Genomic DNA, 11704 nt, shown 5'->3' with positions numbered 1-11704 from the left:
GTCAGGTTCAGGAATCAGGTGGTTGGATGTTAAGATTTCAACTATATTCACATGCAGACATAACAATAACAATAATACACAGAAAGAAGCTTAGTTGGTCAACATAGTGTTGACAGTGTGCTTGATCCAGGCCCCTCGTTTCTCTTTCTCTCGACAGTACATTCAGGAGGAGGGATGTACATACATGTATAATATGGGATGCACACTGGCTTCCACTGACAGTGCACATAAAAACTTGACATGTGGTGTCAGGTCTCCTACGCTTCTTCACCAGGTACAGTTCTTTCCAGCAATGCTGTTCATTGAGACCTTTCTCCTGTCAGTGTTCAGCTCTTGGAGTCTTTAAGACAGCAGTGTCAAACTGTATCCCCAAAAGGCCAATTTGGCTGCAGCTTTTTTAATTTCAGTTATTTGAAGACTGATCAGACTAATTGATAAAACAGGTGGCAACAGCTGTGCTGCTGGTTGTTTGCAATATAAACCTGCAGCCACCTTGGCCCTTTGCAGACAGATTTGACACCCACGCTTTAAGGGGGAGGCTTCTGCCACAGGCAGGAGAATGTAAAGTTCGAATCCAGTTCATGTAGCTTGCCATCAGCTGCCGGAGCCCTGAAAGAGCACAATTGGCTTTGCTCTTTCTGGATAGGTAGATGGCCCTCTCATTTCCCACATCACTTCAAAGGGTGATGTCTGCAGCACAAGGCTTCTGTGAGCTCATGTATGGGAACCAAGTCACTGCACTTTCCTCCAAGTGCGGTGTGATGCTACTCCGTAATGCTGCATCAGCAACAGTTCGAAAAGAGGCGGTGGCTTCACATGTATCGCAGGAGGCATATGCTAGTCTTCACCCTCCTGGTGTTGGGGCACCACTAGTGATAGGGGGAGTCCTAATGAGTGGGTTGGGTACTTGGCGTTGTAAATTGTAAAATTTCCATGTTGCATGATGCATAGTTACATTTCTGGGTAGGTGCACATTGGGATATCGCATAGTATGATTTTGCCTTAAGGGTGCTTTTGTATATTCCTTGTTCCTAATCTTTAGACTTTGGTTTGGTCTGGACCAAAATAGCTAATGTCAAAGGTGCTGTGAACTACGGTTCAATTGAAAGTACCAAAAAATTGGTCAGTTCAAAAGAGACAGTCTTGGTCAGGATCAACTGAATGATGTTCTGGTTCATCTGTAATGTGAAATTACTTTTTATAGGCAGGCACTCATCACATATTACATATTATGGTAGGAGAAAAAAAAATGTTAAATTCTAACAGGTAGGCAGACGTCAGCACAACTCCTGGAGAGGCAACTTGCCAAATTGACAACATTCTTCCAGCCAATTAACCAGGAAACACACACTCCATAATACAAGATGATGATTGTTGTACAATGCAACAAGCACAGGAAGTTTTGTTTGGACTGTAGTCCAGACTTTTAGGTATGAAAAGTCTTGCCCAAGAGCTCCAGAATCTCCTTGCTTGAGAGGATACTTGCTGGAGTAAGGACGTAAGGAGGGAAGATGTTAAAAGCACAATGTAAGCAGACAGCCTTGTCTTATGACCAGTGTTTATACTGAAAAGCTCAGACACCTACTGTCACCATGGCCCTCATCTCCTCACGAAACTTCCTCAGGATGTTTACAAACTTCCTGGGACTGCAGTAGTCTAAGAGGACTATGCAAAGAAGATTTATTGTTTCAAAGGCCTTGGAAACATCTACTAAGACCATTAACTGGACATGCCTTTGTTCCCAGTGCTTTTCTTTCAGTGAAAATAATATCCACAGTGCTGATGTTCTTTAAGAAGTTGCACTGGGAGTCTGGCCGAGTATCCCCTGTTGTCAGTGAGACTGCAGCGCTTTAGGAGTTTCCTGGCAAAGATACCCATGCTATTACCAAAAACAGATGTCCCCTTCATTTTTTGAGAATGCTGATGATGTATTCATCAGGTAGCAAGGCAGCGGTTGTTAATGCGACGGCGTATCCACACTGTAGGCCATCTGTCACTTCTGGGAATCACTGCAGCTCCTTCATCCTCTACTGATTTGCCTGTGGCTGCAGGGCATCCTATTAATGCATGTTGCCTGGTAAGAGATTTGGTGATGGAAACGATGGGTATGGCAGCAAGTATAACCAGACGCTTGGTTACAGGGCTCACTCATGCATTATTTTACAAAATACACTGCCTGGACACCAAAAAAAATATCATACACGCTAATATTTAATTGGACCACATTTAGCTTGGATTGCTGTATGCATTAGCTGTGGCATTGTTTTGATAAACTTCTGCAATGTCACAAGATTTTTTTTAATCCTGTGTTGCATTAATTTTTCATCAAGATTGACGAATGCAGAGTCTGACCGCTGCCTATCCCAAAGATTCTCAATGGAGTCTGTGGTGGCCAATCCATGTGTGAAAATGATGATCTCATGCTCCCTGAATCACTCGTTCACAATTCCAGCCCCATGAATCCTGGCATTGTCATATTGGAATATGCCCGTGCCATACTTGATGGAATAACCTGGTCTATATTCAGTATATTCAGGTAGTCAGCTGACCTCATTCTTTCAGCACATATTGTTGCTGAACCTAGACCTGACCAACTGCAGCATCGAACCCACATCATTTACTTAGTGAAATCCAGGTGGCATTAGAACAGTGGCAAACGCCCTGCAGCTCTACTTATCTATGAAAAAGAGGATTTTTAAAACACTATATGCTCTAAATATGCAACACAAATTAATGTAATGTACATGGGTGCAGTACAATCGCACTTTAGTTTATATTTAGTCATTAGGAAGTATTTACATTTGTTTTTTAAAACAAAAAAGAACAGTTAGGCCACGTGTGCATTATTTAGCTAGCCTTGCATTCTGCATTGGCTACATAAAATGAGCTTTCTGCATTCTACATAAAATTAACATATTATGCATTTACAGTGTTTATATATGTACAGTACAGGTCAAAAGTTTGGACACACCTTCTCTTTTTCAATGCGTTTTCTTCATTTTCATGACCATTTACATTGTAGATTCTCACAGAAGGCATCAAAACTATGAATGAGCACATGTGGAGTTATGTACTTAACAAAAAAGGTGAAATAACTAAAAAAAACATTTTATATTCTAGTTTGTTCAAAATAGCCACCCTTTGCTCTGATTGCTGCTTTGCACACTCTTGGCATCATTCTCTCAATGAGCTTCAAGAGGTGGTCCCCTGAAATGGTTTTCCAACACTCTTGAAGGAGTTCCCAGAGGTGTTTAGCACTTGTTGGCCCCTTTGCCTTTACTCTGTGGTTCAGCTCACCCCAAACCATCTCGACTAGGTTCAGGTCCGGTGACTGTGGAGGCCAGGTCATTTTTTGCTAAGTACATAAAACTCCAGATGTGTTCATTCAGAGTTGTGATGCCTTCAGTGAGAATATTTATGAAAATAAAGAAAACACATTGAATGAGAAGGTGTGTCCAAAACTTTGGTCTGTACTGTAAATTTGTAAGAGCACATGGAAGGAGAAAAAAATGGACAGGTATAAGGGAAAAGAGATATTACTGCTGTTTTACCCTCCAAAAGACCTTTCTCATAGTCGATGCACCCTTTCGTCTAGTTCTGTGATAGTAGCTTTATTGAACTTCTGCTTGCACAGTTTAAAAGAGTGGTTTATAGCCTAGCTCTATAATCTTTAATATGCTTCAGCAAAGCTAGCAGGAGGCTAGTTAACATGTCTAGAATCCCTCCATCATGGACGACAGGCGAGTTTGTACTAGGGCTGGGTGATATATTGAGTTTTTAAAAAATATCAATACATTTTTATATAAGAACAAAATATTGTTTATACTGATATAGTCTATGAGATTACAATTAACTCCTGACACTATTTTAGCCCATTTGAAGAAAATGGAAGACTAAAAGTCAAACTTCACTTTTTATTTACTTTATTTAATATATTTTTATAAGCACTTAGATACTTTTTTCAAAAGCACTATTTTTGCCTTTTAGATGTTGAAATGAAATGCAGCTAGAACTACTAGGCTACTCTAATATACAGGATATGGCACTGAATTATAAAAGTGCCCATATAAAACCTGGAACAAGTAGCTTTGTCTCAAAAGTGACAAAATATGGTATTTTTGTTAATACCATATGTGACGAAATAATCAGATATATATTGTATATCACTATTCAGAAACATAATATTTGAGATATTATTGTTGATCCATATTGCCTAGCCTAATTTCTACTGACCACAGTAAAAACATTTCTCTAAAGCAGGGGTATTTAATTAGAATTTAGTACGGTCCAGTTTGAGAAATTTAGTCAGGCCAAGTCAGAACCGTCATCAGTTTTAACTTGCGTTATGATTCAGTGCTTTATCCTGTATACTGAAGAAGCCTAGTTGTTCTGTCAGGGTTTTATCAACAACTGAATGACAAAACAAATGACAAATACTATTCAATATATTGCTATATAATAAAATAATATATATTGTTTTAAATAGGCTTGTCACAATAATTACATTATCAACTTTTCATACAATAAATGTAAACACCCTCAATAGTTAAACTTATCGAGTCTATTAATGTGAATCGGTATGTCAACTTTGTTTCAAAATGCTATATTTATTCTATTTGATTTTATTTATATTAGATTTAATCCTGCCTGTCATGATAATAACATGAATGACAAATCCTACAATATATGGAGAAATGTTTTTCGAATTTGGCCAGAATATCAGCTTTGTTTAAAAACAGCAGTTTTATTTTATTTAATATCATTACTGTTAGTATGTTTTATAAATGTAGTATTTTGATTTCTTTTTCTGGTGCGCACCATCTGAATTAGCCTTTCTCGTTTTATTCTCCGACTACAACTTCTCACTGTGTACTTTGCCTGTGTGTGTTAGCGTTTGGTGATTTTACAATGCATGTGATTGGTCTGTGAGTTTACTGCATCGCAAAGCATGTAAACCATAAAGACAATAAACGTTTCGCCGCTTTAAATGAACACTGTCAGAATTAAATCCTTCTCAGTAGTTTAGCGGTTTGGGTCCACATTGGACAACGTCTGGGTCCAGACCCGGACAGCGGACCACCTATTAGTGACCCAGGATCTAAACGAACAAAATAAAGAAACTAGAACTTACTGAGCTTTAATCTGAATGAGAATAAATACTGCAGGTTTCCCCCTCAATCCATGTAAACATTAGACATATTAGCAACATTGGCAAACACAACACAGAGACAGCATCTGAGTTTTACTCACTACTCACTAAGACTCACTAAGACTGTCAGTCTCCTCTCATAATCTGAAAAAAATAAAATTAATTAATATTGATGCTGAATTTAGCATTTTTAAAATAATTTCTAGCTGAATCAGAGTAAACTCAGGCTTAACTGTGGGGTCTGTTTTCACTCTGGTTTAGCTTCACCCAAGTTTTATTAATTGCCTCGTTTAAAGTGATACATGATGAGCAAAGTTAAAAAGTTTAATGTTTTATTCAGCTGGAGTGGAAACTCTATCAATGTGTGCGTTTAACTAAATTATTGGTGTATTTAGCCATTGATTACAACACAACCAGAAACCGATTAAGGCTACTGTTTATTGTTACACACAAACTGGGAAAATGCTCTTTTATCCAGTGTGCAACATCTACAATTTCAAAATAAAAGTCTAACTGTAATAATATAATTCTTAATATGTTTCAAAGAATAAGTCCTTGCCTACAGTTACTAGGCAGTTTTTCACTCCTGATAGCTGGGATCAACATAGTCCAAACCATGTAATGTAAAAAAAAAACCTTTAGACTGAAGCATAAAAGAGTCTATAAAACAGACTGATATGAAATGATCAGCACATGAAAGCATGTTAGGACTCTGGGTATTATAGAAAATGCCACTCTGACTGAGACCAAATAAACGAGGAAATAGAGGATTGTCCAAAGAACAATCTGTATCATTGGCTTTAAGACAGACAGAAAGAGAGAGAGAGAGAGAGAGCAAGAGAGAAAGGGAGAGAGAGAGTATGAAAGATAAAGATGCACACATGTACATACATATATTAGCTCTGAACCTACAGAACAAGATACAGTATCTCAGTCCACCAGTCTCTGGAGATAAGGCAGATCTTGGCAGTGAGCACAAGAAAGTAGGTCCACATCGTTCAGTCCCCGAGCCAATTTAAGTCATCCCTTTTAATCTATGCTCATTACATTAGAAGTGAGACCCAGTCTCTCCATCTTTCTACTAAGAAAGATGAAGACCTTGGTCTAAATTAGAGACGCACCGAACACAAAACTGAATGCGAACACATTTTTCTTAGCAGATTTTTGTAAAATGTTATACATTTTTACCATAGCTTTATATACTTGTGTTTTGGTTTTCAAAAAAACCCAAAAAACATAATACATGTACATCAGCAGTGCAGTTTTAATAATAAAGGACTAAAATTAGTCAAAGTAGTGCTTTTCCAGTTCTAAATGTACCTCAGTAGTGCTATTCGTATCATAAATATAACTACTCAATTCACATCTGAGTTCAATTCAAACATTAAAAATGCAGTTAGTTATCTTAGTTAATGTTACTATTCTAGCTGTGAACAGCTTGTATATATCAGCTGGAAAACAGACAACTGGTGAAAGGTAAAAATGGAAACTGAACTCTTAATTTTTTTTAATTTGTGTGAGTAGAGTGTTAAAAAAAAAAACTTAAACTTTTTGATAGTCAACTCCCTGTCGCATCTCTCCAAATTTAGAATTTTCAGGTTGACAAATATTCGGTGCATCCTTACTCTAAATGCATCAAGAATATCATAAACTTCATCAACAGAATAAATGATTTTGAGGACATCTGGTCCCCACAATGAGCTAACTCCATGAACACATGCTTTAAGTGTGATGCTTTATAACCCACTGAACCAATGTCTCCGTTCCACTTGTATAGGCAGGATTGGAACCCCATCCTCGCCCGTATCCCTGAGAGCACTCCACAGATTAGTCACGCTGTGACACAGTTTGCAGGGAATTGAAGCTGAACTACAGCTCCGCTGGTCACTGATGCGCGGGGCGACCCCCTGGTCTTCTTTGTGGGGCTGCCACAGTGATCCGACAGAGCGAAGACATCAGAGTCGACAGTCTGTCTGGTGGTGACGTGATGCGTTCAGCCGTCTTGTCCCGGGAATGAATCAGTGCTGCTACTGACTCTCTCTCTGCATGAAGAGCTGAAGCTGTTCATAACCCATTTACACAGTCTAACAGTCACACATTAGCTAAGGGTCATCTCTTTGGCCTGGTATGGAAGAAGCCTTCAGTGGAGATCTCCCGTCAGCACAGTCACCCAAAACTGGTGACCAGAACACATCATTAGGCTTACATTCTTTCTTAAGGCCCAGTTGCGCCAGTTTAAACACTAGTGAGTGGACATGCAAAGTAGAGGGTTCTAATAAAGTGGCCAATGATTGGTGGTATAAAAAGTTGACCAAAGGTTGACTTCACCATAACCATCACCTCTATCTCTCTCTCCGACAAAGGTTGCTAGGAACCTGGGTGTTATGGTTGATGACCAGCTCTCCTTCACGCACCATGTGGCCTCAGTTGCATGATCCTCCCGCTTTGTGCTGTATAACATCAGAAAAATCTGATAATTTCTGACGCAACAGGCCACCCAACTCTTGGTACAAGCAGTCGTCATCTCACGCCTCGACTACTGCAATGCCATATTAACTGGCCTCCCGGCATGTGTAGTAAAACCACTCCAAATGATCCAGAATGCAGCAGCACGTCTGGTCTTCAACCAACCAAAACGGGCACATGTCACCCCACTGCTCATTGAGCTCCACTGGCTACCTGTTGCTGCTTGTATTAAATTCAAAGCTGTTACAATCACCTACAAGGTGATGACAGAACAGCTCCTTCCTACCTGCACTCACTCCTGAAGGCTTACGCTACCTCCAGGCCGCTGTGCTCCTCCAATGAACGTCACCTTGCTTTACCAAACTTTCACACAAAGCAATCCAGACTGTTCTCATACAGAGTTCCCCCATGGTGGAACAAACTACCTTCCACTACCAGATCAGGAGAATCTCTCGCTATCTTTAATAAACTTCTGAAGACAGAGCTCTTCAAAGAGCACATACTCTTCTAACAAACTAATTACTTTTAACCTCATTTCCTGCTCTCCCACCTTTACGCATCTATCCCACTATTTCCCTTTAGCCTCCTTTAGGCTCTGTCTTAAATGTTTTTTTTTTTTACCTTGAACTTCTGTCTTCTATCACTAACTGTACATGATTATTAAACGTCGCTTTGGACAAATAGTCCGCCAAATGTAACGTAATAAAGTGTCCAGTGGGTGGAAGCACAAGGTGGGTGTTTCTAATAAAGTGTCCAATGAGTTGAAGCACAAGCTATAGGTGTTTTCAATAAAGTGGCAAGTAAGTGGAAGCACAAGGTGGATGTTTCTAATAAATTGGCTAGTGAGTGGGCATACAAGGTTTGCATTTGAAATATCATGCTCACAGCGAGCTTCTGTATGAGTGGTACAGCCCACCATGGAGGGTCTGTATAACAGGATTCCCAAAGATGGAAAAGAGGCACAGTCTCTTGGTAGTATTCCTTTTGCATGGTGTTTTATTATAAGCTGAATTCCCAACTGTTTAATAAACAAAGACCTGGAACCATCTCTAGAGGCATTTTCAATTGAAGTGGGAGAGCGAGGGCATGTGCACGTACACATGTGTGCATGTATACTCGTGTGTATGTGAACATGTGTGCATGTTTTCCCATATCTGAGTCTCTAGGGATGGGGGGGAGGGTTTTCAGTGCACTAAACTGTGGATTCAAATGGAGAGTAGACATGTGTGTGTGTGTGTGTGTGTGTGTGTGTCAGTGTCATGGAAGGGAATGCATTTGCATGCATTCACCATTCTCCTCAGTGCAGAGTCGTGACTGCGGGAGGCATTCAGTCAGTAAATGTGTCCTTTTTCTTTTGCTTTGCGACTTCTCTATAATCCTTTAGCTCTTGCGAAGCCATAGGCGCTCCAGACGTGTGAACATTTGCATGTTTCTGCAGTGAAAGAGAGAGTAAGCTGGCCTGAAACCAGCCTACGATTTGTAAATACTACTGTAAGGGGTCTACTGTATCACTCTGGAAATGATGGATATATAATTATTAATACTTCACAACAACAAAGATTGCAAGTAAGGTCAATTAAATACAGATAAAGAAAAGAATCCTCTTTCCATCCTTTTTTACACCTTCCTTCTTTGATCTGGACTTTCAAACCAAAATAAATAATGGTCTGGACAACAGAACCGCAACTGAACCAAACATGTCCTTTTTAATTTCACACCCTGGAGAACGTATGTATTTGAATTTATGACCTCCTCACACTCGATCAGCAGCAGTTACACTATTACGCTGCCTCAGAGCTGTGAAATTACAGTAAAAAAAGACAGTTCTGGGTAATTTATCTCTGTTCTTTCTGATTTCACAGTGTGACTGTCTAAATGCCTGCATTTAAAGAGAAAGAGTGTTTATTCATTTCATTCCAGTCAAGTCTAAGAACAGGAAAACCTCTTTCATGTGAAACAGGGGAGTTCTAACCTTTAGATTGGAAGAAACAATAATTAACTCCTTCATCATCAAATAATAATGAAGGAGGAGAAACACAGACTCTGGACCCACCATGACCCTGACCAGGAAGAAGCAGATAAGAAGTTGTATGCATAGGGTTGTATCAGTCGTTGTACCAAATTAAGCTAGACTAACCAGCATTAGTGGCCTAAGCTGTTATAAGTGCTTTATCACAGTGTTTAGGTGTTTTAACTTTTTCCTTCTTAACACTGAAACTTTTTACAGTGGATTTTCAGACATAATATAGAAGAATAGCTGTTCAACATTATATCACAAATAGGTTTTAATAATATTAAAATGTGTTGGTTTAATTTTATATTTTAAACTTTGAGCACAGATTGTCCCTTGTGAGCAACATTCTATTTTTAAGTATGTTACACAACACAATAAACAACATTACCTGTTAGCTTTAGTCCACAACATCATTTACATTAATTAATCAGTGCATGTGTACATTCAGCTCTATATTTAATTCAACTGGTCATTCTTTCAAGAGAGTCTGGTCAAGAGGCTTTTTTCCAAGAGAAAGAAAATTTACTGTTCAGCTTGCTTGTGATCAATAGATTTTAACAAATCGCAGAATGTGCTAGCCTAGCAACTGGTAAACAAGTGGTTGAGCTTAGCTGGATTCACCTCACGTCCTCCTTTGGGAGTTTTATTCTATGATGATGAGTCCCCTATTTCTTCCAAAACAGATTCCAGCATTCTGTCAGATGTTTAGCTGCTTTGCTAACCCCCTGTTTTATTCCCTGCCACAGTGGCTGTCAGTCAGACGAGGCAGCAGTGAGGGGGTTCAAATCTGTCTCACCCCTGAGGGTCTATCTCTTCATATCTCCAAATTACCCCCGCTTCAATCCTCAGAAGTCACCACCACAGGCTGTCAGTAAAGCAATTTTTATCGCTGCATGACTTCGCCACAAATTAGCATGTGATTTTTTTTTGTGAAGTCTGTAAATCAAGAGCTGCTCTCAGGCCTGCAGAGACTAACACAGTTAAGAACAGCGACGCAGAGCTAACGTTTGTTTACATGTTGATAAAAGGCATCAGTCATCCTGATTGAGTGTCTGAAAGTTAATCTTAGTTCTGAGAGAATAAAAAAGTGACTAGAAGTGACTAGAGTCTCAATGTAACAGTGAAATCCCCTTAAAACCAATTATTATTTGTATTAATGTCTTATAAGGTGTTAATAACCCTGCTAATAAATATTTATAATATGATAGTATATGTATTATTATGTAGCGTCACCAGGAGCTGAGCAAAAAGACATATACCCATTGAAAAAATTGTATTTATAACAGGAGAGAGAATAAAAGACCACCAAACAAGCAGTACTTCTCTCATTAAATCAAAGGCCCTAAATCAGAGACCCTTATACACTCTCTTGCTATGGCATCGTTTCCAAAAGCTTCCACAATGTCACAACACTTATTTATGTCCAGAGTTGCATTACTGTTTTTCCAAGATCTTTAATGAATTAATTATGAGAGATTTGGATCACTGCGCAAAGCCTTCTCCAGCACATCCCAAAGATTCTCAATGAGGTTAAGGTCTGGACTCTATGGTGGCCAATCCATGTGTGAAAATGATGATCTCATGCTCCCTGAACCACTCTTTCACAATCTGAGCATCATGAATCCTGGCATTGTTATCTTGGAATATGCCTGTGTCATCAGGGAAGAAAAAAAATCTATTGATGGAATAACCTGGTCTATATTCAGTATATTCAAGTAGTCAGCTGACCTCATTCTTTCAGTACATACTGTTGCTGAACCTAGACATGACCAACCGCAGCATCAACCCCAGATCATAGTACTGGCCCCACAGGCTTGTCCAGTAGGCACTAGGCATGATGGGTGCATCAGTTCTGCCTCTCTTTTTCTTACCCTGATGCTCCATCACTCTGGAACAGGGTAAATCTGGACTCATTAGACTACATGACGTCTTCCATTTGATTGCTCCATCGTCTAATCTTTATGCTCTCTAACAAACTGATTTTTTTTGCCAGTTAGTATCAGTAATAAGTTGTTTTCTGAAGGCTTGAGTTCTCTTTGCATTGTGTGTGTGGAAATGCTCTTACTTTCACTATT

This window comes from Astyanax mexicanus, chromosome 5, assembly GCF_023375975.1.
Source record: "Astyanax mexicanus isolate ESR-SI-001 chromosome 5, AstMex3_surface, whole genome shotgun sequence".
Lineage (NCBI taxonomy): Eukaryota > Metazoa > Chordata > Actinopteri > Characiformes > Acestrorhamphidae > Astyanax > Astyanax mexicanus.
This window is presented reverse-complemented; position numbering follows the sequence as displayed.